This window comes from Apodemus sylvaticus, chromosome 1 (genome assembly GCF_947179515.1).
Source record: "Apodemus sylvaticus chromosome 1, mApoSyl1.1, whole genome shotgun sequence".
Classification (NCBI taxonomy): Eukaryota; Metazoa; Chordata; class Mammalia; order Rodentia; family Muridae; genus Apodemus; species Apodemus sylvaticus.
This window is the reverse complement of record NC_067472.1, coordinates 84,818,520-84,832,587: the sequence shown is the minus strand read 5'-3', so window position 1 is coordinate 84,832,587 and position 14,068 is coordinate 84,818,520. Positions and strand designations below refer to the sequence as shown.

The following is a 14,068-nucleotide window of genomic DNA, read 5'->3' as shown; positions in this document are numbered from 1 at the left end:
TAGAAGAGATATATAGAAAAACACATTAAAATAGACAATTTTCATTGAAAATTAAAGAGTAAAATGGTAGACATAAAAACATTGCTAGATTAATTGAAAAAGGAAATAGAAACATTTTATGATAGAATTGAAGATTTGCATGGAAAATATTTCTGATAAAATTGTATAAAAATGTAGAAAAACATGTTAAAATTGAAGATCATGGAAAATTTTATATAGATATAATAATGGTAGGCATAAAAGTATTCCTAAGTTGATTGAAAGTGGAATTATAAACATTTTGCCATGTGAATCTCTTTCCTCCTCTTTCTTCCTTCGGGGGCTGGGACCCTTTGGCATGTTAGGCAAATGTTCTCCCTACCACTGAGCTACATTTAAAAAAATGTTTTTGTTTTACAACAGGGTCTCATTAAATTCAAACTCACATTGCTACCCTGGCAGGTGCTGAACTAGCAATCCTGTTTCAGCCTCCCAAGTAGTTGGGATTACAAGTCTGTGCTACGGAGGACTGTCCTAATCCACACCCCCATTAACACTGCATCATCATCATCTGTATTTTTGTTCCTGTGATGAGAAGCAGGGAAGGTCACTATGCTCCTTGATTTGGAAATGCATTACAAAACTACTATATATTGCTGGTACACAGGAACCATTAGAACAGGAACAAAGACCCAGAAATGACTTCCACATTTACAGTGAGCTGAATTTTCAACAACAGGCCCCCAAACATAAAAGTCGGGAAAAGGGCAGTGGTTTTTTAATTTTTAATTTTAATTTTTAATTTATTTTCAACAGTCCAGCCTTTATCCCCTGCCAGGTCCACCCTCCAACTGTTCCACATCTCACACCTCCCCCCCTCATCATCTCCAACAGGATTCCTCCCCCCACCCCCCCCACACCACCGGACCTCCCCACTCCCTGCAGCCCTAAGTCTTTTGAGGATTAGATGCATCTTCTCTGACTGAGTCCAGACTCAGCAGTCCTCTGCTATATATGTGTTGGAGGCCTCATATCAGTTGGTGTATGCTGCCTGGTTCAGTGTCTGAGAGATCTTGAGGGTCCAGGTTAGTTGAGACTGCTGGTCTTCCTATGGGGTCACCCTCCTCTTCAGCTTCTTCCAGCTTTTCCCTAATTCAACCACAGGAGTCACCAGCTTCTGTTCTTTGGTTGGGTGTAAATATCTGCATCTGACTCTTTCAGCTGCTTGTTGGGTCTTTTGGAGGGCAGTCATGTTAGGCCCCTATCTGTAAGCACACCATAGCATCAATATTAATATCAGGCCTTGGGGCCTCCCCCTGAGCTGGATCCCAAGTTGGGCATATCATTGGACCTCCTTTTTCTCAGACTTTTCTCCATTTTTATCCCTGCAGTTCTTTCAGACCAGAACAATTCTGAGTCAAAGTTTTTGACTATAGGATGGCAACCCCCATCGCTCCACTTGATGCCCTGTCTTTCTATTGGAGATGGACTCTATAAGTTCTCTCTCCTCACTGTAGGGCAGTTCATCTAAGGTTCCTCCCTTTGAGTCCTGAGAGTCTCTCACCTCTGAGGTCTCTGGTTTCCCCACCACAGCTTACCAGGTTGCCTGTTTCCATTCTTTCTGCTGGCCCTCAGGGCTTCGGTCCTGTTTCCCCCCCCCACACACACACACACACAACCCTCTACCTGATCATGTTACCCTCTTCCCCTCTCTGTCCCCCTTCTTACCCATGTTTCTCCCTCCGCCCTCCTGTGATTGCTTTCTTCTCCCTCCCAAGTGAGACTGAGGCATCCTCACTTCGGCTCTATAGTTTGTTAGCCTTCCGGAGTTCTGTGGATTGTATCCTGGGTATTCTGTAATTTTTTTTGTCTAATATCCACTTATTAGTACATACTATGCATGTCCTTTTGGGTCTGAGTTACTTTACTCAGAATTATATTTTCTACTTTTATCCATTTGCCTGCAAAACTCATGATGCCTTCTCTTAATAGCTGAATAGTATTCCATTCTGTAAATGAACCACATTTTCTGTATCCTTTCTTTGATTGTAGGACATCTGGGTTGTTTCCAGCTTCTGGCTATCACAAATAAGGCTGCTATGAACATAGTGGAGCACATGCCCCTGTGGCATGGTGCGATATGCCCAAGAGTGGTACAGCTGGGTCTTCAGGTAGATCTATTTCCAATTTTCTGAGGAACCTCCAGATTGATTTCCAGAGTGGTTATACTAGTTTGCAGTCCTACCAGCAATGGAGGAATGTTCCTCTTTCTCTACATCTTTGCCAACATGTGCTGTCACCTGAGTGTTTGATCTTAGCCATTCAAGGTCAGTGTTTTTAATAAATGGTGTTGAGAAAGGCAGATGACTGCATGTGGAAGAATGAACTTTGACCCTCACGACACCACATAGAAGTTAAGCGAAAACATTCTAAAGACAAGATTCAGTGCTGTAAAACCAATGTAGGAAACAGGATAAAGGAGTGAGTCATATAAAGCTAAGTCATTTCTGCATACTAAAGGACACAGAATGGAGATACCCCAAATACTGGGAGAAAATATCTGCAAACCGTGCACCCAAGAAGGGCTGACCCCTAAAACATGTAGCAAATCCAACTCAAATGTACAAAAGCAAATATCCTGATTTAAAATGGAGAAAGGAGCTGGATGAGTGGTGGTGCACACCTTTGATCTCAGGGCTCAGAGGCAGAAGCAGGGTGATCTCTGAGTTTGAGGCCAGTCTACTTTATAAAGCAAGTTCAAGGCCAGCCAGGGTTACACAGTGAGAATAACTATCATTTAATATAAAAGTATGATGGGTCTCATCATTGTCTTGATTAGATTGGGAGTCACTGAGGAGACATTTCTCTCAGTAGGTCTGTGAGCGTGTTTCCAGAGGAGTATAGCTAGAGGAGGAGAAACCGCCTTGAACCTGGGCACGGCACCATCTCAGACTGGATTCCTAACTGAGTACAAAGGGAGAAATAAGGTGCAGAGGAGCACGGTTCATCTCTTCGTCCCGGGTAACACAGTGTGAGCAGCTGCCTCCCACGCCCTCCTCTGCCATGGGTCTACCCACTCAAACTGTGAGTCCACCTAAACTCTTCAACCTGTAACTTGATTTCCGTTAGATATTTGGTCACAGCATCAGGAAAAGTAACTAGCAGTAAAACTTTATTATAACTCTTGCAATATGACTTATAACAAATTTATCAGGACCTTGGGGAGGGGCTGTCCAGTTCCGTGGTAGACTTAGCATGTATGAAATCTCCCTGACCTCTTCAGCACAGAAATAAATACTTTCATAAATCCAGTTAAATTTAACTTTTTGGTGAAACAGGGTTTTAGTTTGTATCCCAAACTGGCCCAGAATTTGTTATGTAGTACTGGCTGACTTCAAACCAGTGACAACCCTCCACAGTGTATTGGGTGTTGGGATATAGGTGTGAACCATCACACCTGGATACACATATCTTTTGTGTAAATTGCATACACATAAACTTTTACTTGATTTGCTCTTTCTTACAGGTTCCACCCTAAGGTTTTTGTTTTTGTTTTTAATATAAGTTTGTGTGAGATTGAACTCAGGTCCTCTTGCCTGACAGCAAGTTGTTCGCTGTTTGGAACATTTCCCCAGACCCACCATAGGTTTTTATGATTCATAAAACAATCACAAAATCAAGACTCTTCTGGACCATGATAAAATAAAAAAGTAATCCACAAACTGGAAGGTAATGCTTACAAAATGCCTAGTGATAAAGAAATTTTTTTGGAATAATAAAAGGCTCTAAATTCAATTGAACTGACAATTTAATTTAAAAACATGTAAAGAGACCAGGAATTGGTGGCACATGTACCTTTAGTTCCAGCACTTGGAAGGCAGAGGCAGGTGGATTTCTGTGAGTTGGAAGCCAAACTGGTCTACGGAATCAGTTTCAGGACAGCTAGGGTTACACAGAAAAACAAACAAACAAACAAACAAAAACATGTAAAGATTTGAATAGACATCTCATCAAAGAAGACACATAGAACTTGGAAAGGTGCTTAACATTATTGCTTATTAGGAAAATGTGAAACAAAACGTTAATGAGATAGCACTGTATAAGAATTAAAATCCTCTGTGGCTTGTGTTACTCCTGATGCTATGTGGATGTCTTTGGCCTGTGCTGCCATCTGAAGTCATGTTGATGTTCACGGGTTGGGCTGCCACTGGGGACCATATTGGTGTCTCTGAGTCGTGCTGCCCAGAGGCCATGTGGATGTCTTTGGCCTGTGCTGCCACAGAGGGTTGTGTTGATATCCATGGTCCGTACTGCCACCATAGACTTTGTGGATATCTGTGGGTGTGCTGTTGACATATGCTATGTGTATGTCTAGGATCTGCACTCTCCTTGACTGTAAAGATCAAAGAAGCTACTTTTGTAGTGGTATTATCTATGACTGCAGAGTCACAGTTGAGAAAGAGGGACATAGAAGGCTTCTGTGACAACCCCTAGCACCCTGTCCCCAAAAGTAACAGTCTAGACAGGAAGTCATCTAAGAAAACGCTTATAAATTGTAATAAGGATTCTGAAGTGTAGCTTTCCACAAGTGATGGCCTCTGGAAGGGGTGTGGGTGGGGAAGGACCTAGTTTTGTTTAGGGGACTGGCCGCTGGGAGTCTGACCATCCTCCAATGAGTATATGGGCAATATAAGTTCGACTTATATTATTTTCTTTTTAGGTAGGGTGAGTTCACATCAGCGGGAGAGCAGACCTGGAAAGATTGGGAAGTAAATGTGATCAGGGTGCATGATGTGAAATTCCCAAATAATCAATAAAAATATTATGTTGGGAAAAAATAATTAGGATCACCGACAATAAACCAAAAATCCTGAGGAGGATGGGGCAGGGCGGTGTTCCCAAACACACACATTCTTGGTGTGAAGTAAGGTGATATAGACGCCTTGAAAAATGGGAAGTATTCTTTTATGCAAATATACATTTCACATTTGACCTAGAAATCTCAGTTAACTTGCTCAAGAATGTTCACACAAAACACTCACATAAATCATCATGGCAGCATCATTGATATGCCAGTGACTGACAGGAACAACCTAGATGCCCTCTGATGGGTACCCAATTGTGGTTCATCTTCATCGTGGATTACTATGCAGCAATAGAAAGGCTACTTCCTGATTGGCAAGCACATTCAGTTAAGTGCCAGAAGTCAGATGTGTAAAACGGTGTTGTATGATTCCATTTGCATGATGCCCTGGAGAAGGCAAACCTGTCAGCACAGAGGACACAGGAGTGACTGCTGTAGCCTGGAGTTGGATGGTGATTCCAAAAAGGCAAAGGCATTTTTTAAGGTTCAGGGTTATTTTGATCCTTAATTTTGGTGGAAGTCACACAGTTGTATATATTTGTCAAAATTCATTATACACTGAAGATGACAAGTTATCACTGAAAACACAAAGCTGATAATAGCACCAGTTCTTGCTGTTTTCTTAGGTTGTCACCTTGCTTCTTTCTGTCTCATAGATGTGAACCTATCAGGAAATGTCATCTTTTTTTTATGGATTGTCACAGCAGACTGTATAAAATATCTCATGACTCTCAGATACAATTTGTTAAATGTATCATTGCTTCTGCTGAAGATCCCCCCTCTGTCTTCTCTTTATAATCCATATTGAAAGGTCCCTGCTTGTAGAATTCTTACATGGTTCATCTGGGAGAATTCTGCAAGCCTGCGTTTTAACCAGTGCCACGGTGGGTGCTAAGTTATGGAGGCCCGTCCATCAGCACTAGGGGGCAGCAGAGTGCAGAGGTGGCCATTTTTAACTATTAATCCTGCCAGTCCATGAGCATGGAAGATTTTTCCATTTTCTGAGATCTTCTTTGATTTCCTTCTTCAGAGATCTGAAGTTCTTGTCATATAGGTCTTTCACTTGTTTGGTTAGAGTCACCCCAAGATACTTTATGCTGTTTGTAGCTGTTGTGAAGGGAGTCATTTCCCTAATTTCTTTCTCAGTCTGCTTATCCTTTGAATATATAAAGGCTACTGATTTGCTTGTGTTGATTTTGTAGCCAGCCACTTTGCTGAAGTTGTTTATCAGCTGTAGGAGTTCTTTAGTAGAGTTTTTAGGGTCACTTAAGTATACGATCATATCATCTGCAAATAGTGAAAGTTTGACTTCTTTCCAATTTGTATCCCTTTGACTTTCTTATGTTGTCTAATTGCTAGGACTTCAAGAACTATATTGAAAAGATATGGAGAGAGGGGGCAGCCTTGTCTGGTCCCTGATTTTAGTGGGATTGCTTCAAGTTTCTCTCCATTTAGTTTGATGTTGGTTACCGGTTTGCTGTATATTGCTCTTACTATGTTTAGGTATGGGCCTTGAATTCCTGTCCTCTCCAAGACTTTTAGCATGAAAGGATGCTGAATTTTGTCAAATGCTTTTTCAGCATCTAATGAAATGACCATGTGGTTTTTTTCTTTGAGTTTGTTTATGTAGTGGATAGCATTTATGGATTTCCTTATATTGAACTATCCCTGCATCCCTGGGATGAAGCCTACTTGATCATGGTGGATGATGGTTTTTATGTGTTCTTGGATTCGGTGGGCAAGAATGAATTTTCACATGAAGAACTTCGGAGAGCTGAGAAACACCTTAAGAAATGTTCAACATCATTAATCATTAGGGTAATGCAAATCAAAACAACCCTGAGATTTCACCTCACACCAGTCAGAATGGCTAAGGTCAAAAACTCAGGAGACAGCAGGTGTTGGCGAGGATGTGGAGAAAGAGGAACACTCCTCCACTGCTGGTGGGATTGCAAGATGGTGCAACCACTTTGGAAATCAGTCTGGCGGTTCCTCAGAAAACTGGACATGACACTTCCTGAGGACCCTGTTATACCACTCCTGGGCATATATCCAGAGGATTCTTCAGCATGTAATAAGGACACATACTCCACTATGTTCATAGTAGCCCTATTTGTAGTAGCCAGAAGCTGGTAAGAGCCTAGGTGTCCTTCAACCGAGGAACGGATACAAAAAAATGTGATATATTTACACAATGGAGTACTATTCAGCCATTAGAAACAATGAATTCATGAAATTCTTAGGCAAATGGATGGAGCTGGAGAACATCATACTAAGTGAGGTAACCCAGTCTCAAAGGATCAATCATGGTATGCACTCACTGATAAGTGGATATTAGCCTAGAAACTTTGAATACCCAAGACATAATCCACAAATTAAATGATGTCCAAAAAGAATGGAGGAGTGTCCCCTGGTTCTGGAAAGACTCAGTGCAAGAGTATAGGGGAATACCAGAACAGGGAAGTGGGAAGGGGTAGATGGCAGAACAGGGGGAGGGAAGAGGGCTTATGGGACTTGTGGGGAGTGGGGACCCAGAAAAGGGGAAATCATTTGAAATGTAAATAAAAAATATATCAATAAAAAATAATAATAATAAAAAGAAATTAGGTACGAAAACCACACACACACAAAAAAAATCTTGCCTCGAGAGAAGGGACACTTCTTCGAGCTGCAGAGGCACTAAAAATGGACACCCAGAAAGATGTTCAGCCACCAAAGCAGCAGCCAATGATTTATATTTGTGGAGAATGTCACACCAAAAATGAGATAAAATCCAGGGATCCAATCAGATGCAGAGAATGTGGATACAGAAGAGTGCACAAGAAAAGAACGAAACGACTGGCGGTGACTGGATGAAGTGGAGTTCAGGCGTGTCTTCATGCACGCATCTGCCTCACAGATGCTTCTCTTTAAAGTAGAGCATACAACGTAGCTTACTTAATGACTGCAACTGTATACCATGATTTCATTTTAGAAATGCAATTGTATTTTAATCCTTTGTATAAAGGAAATTTTGGTTCACCATATGACTTAATTTATTGTTCTTGTAATTTCTCACACAGTGAAGATTAAAAGTATCCCCCCCCCCAAAAGAAATCTTGCCTCAGCTCTTTTGCAGTGGAAACTTGAGGTGCCTTGGGGGATGCTGCAGGGGAAAGGTGGGGATAACAGAAACAATGTCACCAAAGTCATGAGGATGGAAAGAAAGGGCACATGTAAGACACTCAGCACAGTGCCTGGCACTAAGTACATGCTGTCATTGTTTTAAGTGACAGGTAGTGCCCACTCAGGGATGTGGGAAGGGACTCTCTTTCTGGATGAATAGGCTGTGACCTACATCTAGAGTTCTATGCGGCAGAAATATGTCTTTTCCCATGTTTCATATCCTGAGTTCTTCCTGGATGCTTCACGGCAGACTGGGCAAGCTTCACGCTATGAAACGGATGATAAGAGTCTACATGCATGTGTGCCTGCCTGTGATATGCATGAATGAGAAAGGGAAAGGATTTTATTTTGGATCACGAGAAGCTGATAATTTGTTTTACACAGTTCTTAAAATACCACTGTCTTCACTTGTAAACTTTGCCACAGTTATGTGCGATTTGGAGGTGATTGTTTCCCATTCTGTGAGTGTCATGGAACTCTGAAATGGTGAGATTTATTTTCAAGGTATGTGGGAAACACTTTTCCACTTCTCTTGGGAATTGTCTATGAACAGATACATCCATATTAGAGTTTGGGGAAATGGTCAAGAATTTAGGATTCATTAATGAAAGCAAGTATGTGACTGTTGGGAATGGTTTTCTTAATTACCATTTTGTGTGGATGTGGATGTGTTTCTGTATGCATGGTGGTCAGGGGTCAGTACTGTCTTCCTCCATTACTCTCCACCCACCTGACTGTCTATCAACTATTGATCTACCTACCACTTATCTATTTTTGACACAGAATCCCTCACTGAACCCGGAGCTTGTCATTTTAATTAGCCTAGCTGGTGGGTAAACCTCCAGGTTTAATGTGTGAAGGCAAATAGTTTATCAGCTGACCGTCCCTTGGCCCGTCGTTGCCATTTATACAAATAAAATGGCCAGGGTTATGGATCTTCCATGTGCACATGGAAAGCATAATAGAAATAACTAGGCGTTGGGTCTCCTGTGTCCTGGTGCAAATGTTCATTTGTTTTTGGTGATGAAGATGTCATAGGGCTGGGTGTATGGCATGGAGTAGGGAAGATGGCAGATGAATGGGTAAACAGCGTGTGTAAATCTTACTTAGCCTTAAGCATGACATTCTGTCACACGCTACAGTACAGATGAAGGATAAGTACATTATACTGAGTGAACAGAGTGCCATAGAAGAACACTTGATATCACTTATGTGAGACACTTGGAGTCGAATTCCTAGACACAGAGGGCAGAATGTCAGTTGTCAAGGTGTGAGGGGAGAGGAGATGGCTAGTGATGTCTAGATAGTTTTTTTTGAAAAGTATGTTCTTTTATTGAAAAAGGAAGTAAAAACATTTTATGATAAAATTGAAGATTTACGTGGAAAATATTTCTGACAAAATAGAGATATATAGAAAAACATGTTAAAATTGACAATTTTAATGGAAAATTAAAGAGTAAAGTGGTAGACATAAAAACATTGCTAAATTAATTGAAAAATGAAATCGAAAATGTTGTGATAAAATTGAAGATTTATGTAGAAAATATTTCTGATAAAATTGTAGAAAAATGTAGAAAAACGTTAAAATTGAAGATTATCATGGAAAATTTTATATAGATATTATAATGGTAGGCATAAAAGTATTCCTAAATTGATTGAAAGTGGAATTATATGGGGAAACAGGGGGAGGGAAGAGGGCTTATGGGACTTTCGGGAAGTGGGGAACCAGAAAAGGGGAAATCATTTGAAATGTAAATAAAGAATATACCGAATTTAAAAAAAGTGGACTTATAAACATTTTCAGGTAAAATTGAAGATTTACATGGAAAATATTCCTGATAAAATTCAAGAAATATATAGACAAACATGTTAAAATTGGCTATGTCATGGAGAATTATACAGATAAAATGGTAGACTTAAAAAAACCTTTCTAAATTAATTGAATGTGAAATTTAAAACATTTTGTGATAAAATCAGAGATTTACATGGAAAACCTTTCTGATAAAATAGAAGAAATATATAAAAACATGTTAAAATTGAAGATTATCATGAAAAATAATGCAGATAAAATGGTAGAAATAAAAAAAATTACTAAATTAATTGAAAGAGGAATTACAAACATTTTCTGATAAAATTGAAGATTTACATGAAAAATATTTCTGTTAGTCTATGTCATTTTATTGGGGAATTGAGTCCATTGATGTTAAGAGATATTAAGGAATAGTGATTGTTGCTTCCTGTTATTTTTATGTTATTTTCATGTTTGTGTGGTTATTTTCTTTTGGGTTTGTTGGAAGAAGATTACTTTCTTGCTTTTTCTAGGGTGTAGTTTCCCTCCTTGTGTTGAAGTTTTCCATATATTACCCTTTGTAGGGCTGGATTTGTGGGCAGATATTGTGCAAATTTGGTTTTATCATAGAATATCTTGGTTTCTCCATCTATGATGATTGAGAGTTTTGCTGTGTATAGTAGGTAGTCTGGCCTGATATTTGTGTTCTCTTAGGGTCTGTATGACATCTGCCCAGGATCTTCTAGCTTTTATCATATTTGGTGAGAAGTCTGGTACAAATCTGATAGGTCTGCCTTTATAAGTTACAAAGAAAAGTGAGACATCTCTGAAGATAGGAAACCTTGGAAAGAATTCAGGGGTCATAGATGCAAGCATCAACAACAGAATACAAGAGATAGAAAAAGAATCTCAGTTGCTGAAGATACCATAGAAAACATTGACTCAACAGTCAAAGAAAATGCAAAATGCATAAATCTTGTATCCCAAAACATCCAGAAAATCCAGTACACAATAAGAAGACCAAACCTAAGGATTGTAAGTATAGAAGAGAGCGAAGATTTACAACTTAAAGGCTCAGTAAATATCTTCAAAAAAATTATAGAAGAAAACTTCCCTAACCTAAAGAGAGAAATGCCCATGAACATACAAGAATCCTTCAGAACTCCAAACAGACTGGACCAGAACAGAAAGTCCTCCTGGAACATAATAATCAAAACACCAAATGCACTAAACAAAGAAAGAATATTAAAAGCAGTAAGGGAAAAAGGGCAAGTCTAGGTAATTTTTGAGAACACAAAAATTGTAGTGTTGAATGGTGGTAAGGGTGATAAAAATGCAAATGTTCTTTCTTTTAGAAAACCTTTATTTTGTTTGTGTGTATGTATGTCTTAAGTCTGTGTGTATATACCATGATGCACTTGTGAAGGTCAGAGGACAACTTACAGAAGTCACTTCTTCTCTTTCTACCCACATGGTGGAGTAGGCTAAACTCAGAAGGCTTGGTAGCAAGCAGTTAGTTACCTGCTGCGCCATCTCTTGAGCCTGAAACAACAACAGCAACAACAACAAAATTTCTTCCTGGTCCTTGTTCTCACTTTAGAAAGTGGCCAAATACCTACACCTTAAGGTTAAAGATATGGAACACTCTACAGAATTTCACGTTATTTTTGTGCAGGGAGCTTGCTAATCCTCTCTGTCTTGTTCCAATTTTAGTATATGTGCTGAAAAAGTGCTCTTTACTTCAGTAGACGAGAGATCTGGATGTAGTAGCTCATGCCTAGGGTCTCAGCATTCAGAAGGCCGAGGCAGAAGAATGGACATCACAAGTTCAAGGCCAACCTAGGGGTGCTACAAAGCAAAATCTTGTCTCAAAGATATGGTAAAGACTTTTCCAGAAAAACACTACAGCTGATAAATATATTCACTAAAGTAACAGGACACAAAATTAACACACACAACCCAATAGCCTTTATATGCACAAACAACAAACGCTGCAAAAAGAAAACAAGGGAAGAATTGAACACACCCTGAAACATCTCAAAGTCTTACCAAAGGCTTCACCACTAATATGGGCATGTAGTTAACTTAGCATATTCAGGCTCTTGGGTTAAACGCCCAGGGTCTTGAGCTTAGAAAGCTAATAAACCAATAACGGGATAACCCAGCAGCCGTGTTCAATATTGGCTTCATCTACCTTAGGACCTTGAATAAAACAAACATTTTTTGGACAAGGGGCACCTTAACCAGAGAGGAAAATAGTAGGGAGTTTCTTGTTCTTTGATTTTTTAAAAAAAGGAACAATGCCTTGTTATGTAGCTTAGAACTCACTGTATAGTCTGTCAGGCCTTTGCCTTATAATCTTCCTCAGCTTCTAAAGAGCTGGGGTTACAGGCATGCACCATCACTTCTAGTTTGATTGCCCAAATATCCTCTTTCATCAAAATGTTCTGGTTTATAGTGGTTTTAGTTTTCTTATTCTCCAATTCACTTTCTTTATCTCTCTCCCCCCTCTGTCCCTGTCCCTGTTCATATCTCTGTCCCTGTGTCTTTCTCTGTCTCTCTGTATCTTTGTCTTTCTCCCTTTCTGTCTCTCTTTCCCAGCTGTGTGTGTGTGTGTGTGTGTAGATAGGGCCTCATGTAGCCCATCTCAAACTTGCTATGTAGCCAATGATAACCCTAATTTTGTGGGTGTAGTTGCAGGTTTTGTGCATGTTTGTGGAGGTTAGGGGACAACCTTGGGTGTTATCATTGAGACACGGGTGTCCTCTGCCTTTTTGTTTTGTTTCTGTTTTAAGATGTGGTCACAAACTGACCCGAAACCAGTGTCTCTATCTCTCTAGTGATAAGTTTACAAGCATTTTTGAAAATGTGGGCTCTGGGCATCAGACTTACAGTCTCATGATTTTGAGGAAAACACTATCTTCTCAGTCTGACCTTGATCTCCTTATCCCTTTGCCTTCCTCTCTCGAGCACTGGGATTACAGGCATGCACTAGCATGTGTACGCAGTGCTGAGGTGCTAACCTAGGACTTCATGTGTGCTGGGCAAGCCCAGAGCTATGTGCCAAGCCATGTTCGGTTTCTACAGTGTTGAGGATACCATGCACTCCATGCATGCTCGCTGAGCACTGTAGCAGCTGAGTTCCAGCCCACGCTCCAACTAAGCTTCCTCCTCAGGCCCTACTCTCCCTTAGCTCCACAGTGAGTTGTACTCACATCAAATATGAGGAAGATCCTAGGCCTAATTATAAAATAAGCCCAGAGACTATGTGGCTATTTAAAAAGTGAATCACAATTTTCTCCAGAGAAGGGAGATGGTTCTGTCTGATTTCTGGGTTGGTAGATTGCCTAAGTATCCTCTTTCATCAAAATGTTCTTCCTTATTTCTCACCACTTTGTAGTTGTACAAAAATAAAGCAGTGGCCTCTTTCATGCCAGCAGGCGTGTGGCTATTCAGCCGAACAGTACACAAACTTTCTGTTTGTGTACTTTATGTACATGTATATTTGCTCTACTAGAAAGTATTTAGATTTTTAAGATCTTTTAAAAGCATTCTCATGGTCCAGGGCAATGCTTTTATGTTTCATATAAAACAGAAGTTTGAATGGTTTATAGTCACAAAATAAGGTTTTATAGTTTCAAAGTAAGTGTATCAAAATGAGGTGTCATAAAGTTCTGTTGTGAATCGGGTGGAGAGGGTGCAATCACTCATAAGACCAAACTCACATGTGTGCAGGAGAGAGCGATCAAGAGGCCAAGCATGAGGGTTGCTTTGAAAGTGCATTTAAAGCGAGATGAAAGGGCTCCGGGCCTTTGAAAACGCCCCAGAAACAATGAACACAAGAGCTTTCTCCTTTTATCAGATTTCTGACTCATAAACTCACTTGAAAGGTTCATATTTAGTGGTGTGTGTGTGTGTGTGTGTGTGTGTGTGTGTGTGTGTGTAAGCCACATGTATCCCTTTCAAGCTTATCATCTTGAACTACCTGGTAAGACACAATCCAAAAAACCAAGGTCTGGGGATGTGGTTCAGTGGTAGAGCACCTGCCCAGTATACACAAGGCTCTGGATTTAACCTCTTGCACTGTCAAAAGCAAAAGTCTCAGAAGCATTTTCACACAATGTGGTATAAATACAGATGTGGGAAACTGGTCTTGTACTCTTGGTCTTCCTGTCTCTACCTTCCAAGTACGGAGATTACAAGCTTGTACCACAATGCCTAGCTCCTCTAAGATAAAACAAAAGCAAAAACAAACCAAAAAAAGTACCTTA

General features: G+C 40.1%; 1 non-coding gene across 1 annotated transcript; it reads right to left on the bottom strand.

Annotated features, from left to right (window-relative positions):
• Window positions 1-11,427: 11,427 nt before the first annotated feature.
• LOC127676630 (U6 spliceosomal RNA) lies at window positions 11,428-11,530 on the bottom strand. The gene has a single exon (XR_007976082.1). It is a non-coding gene; the product is annotated as a U6 spliceosomal RNA (small nuclear RNA).
• Between the last annotated feature and the right edge of the window lie 2,538 nt (window positions 11,531-14,068).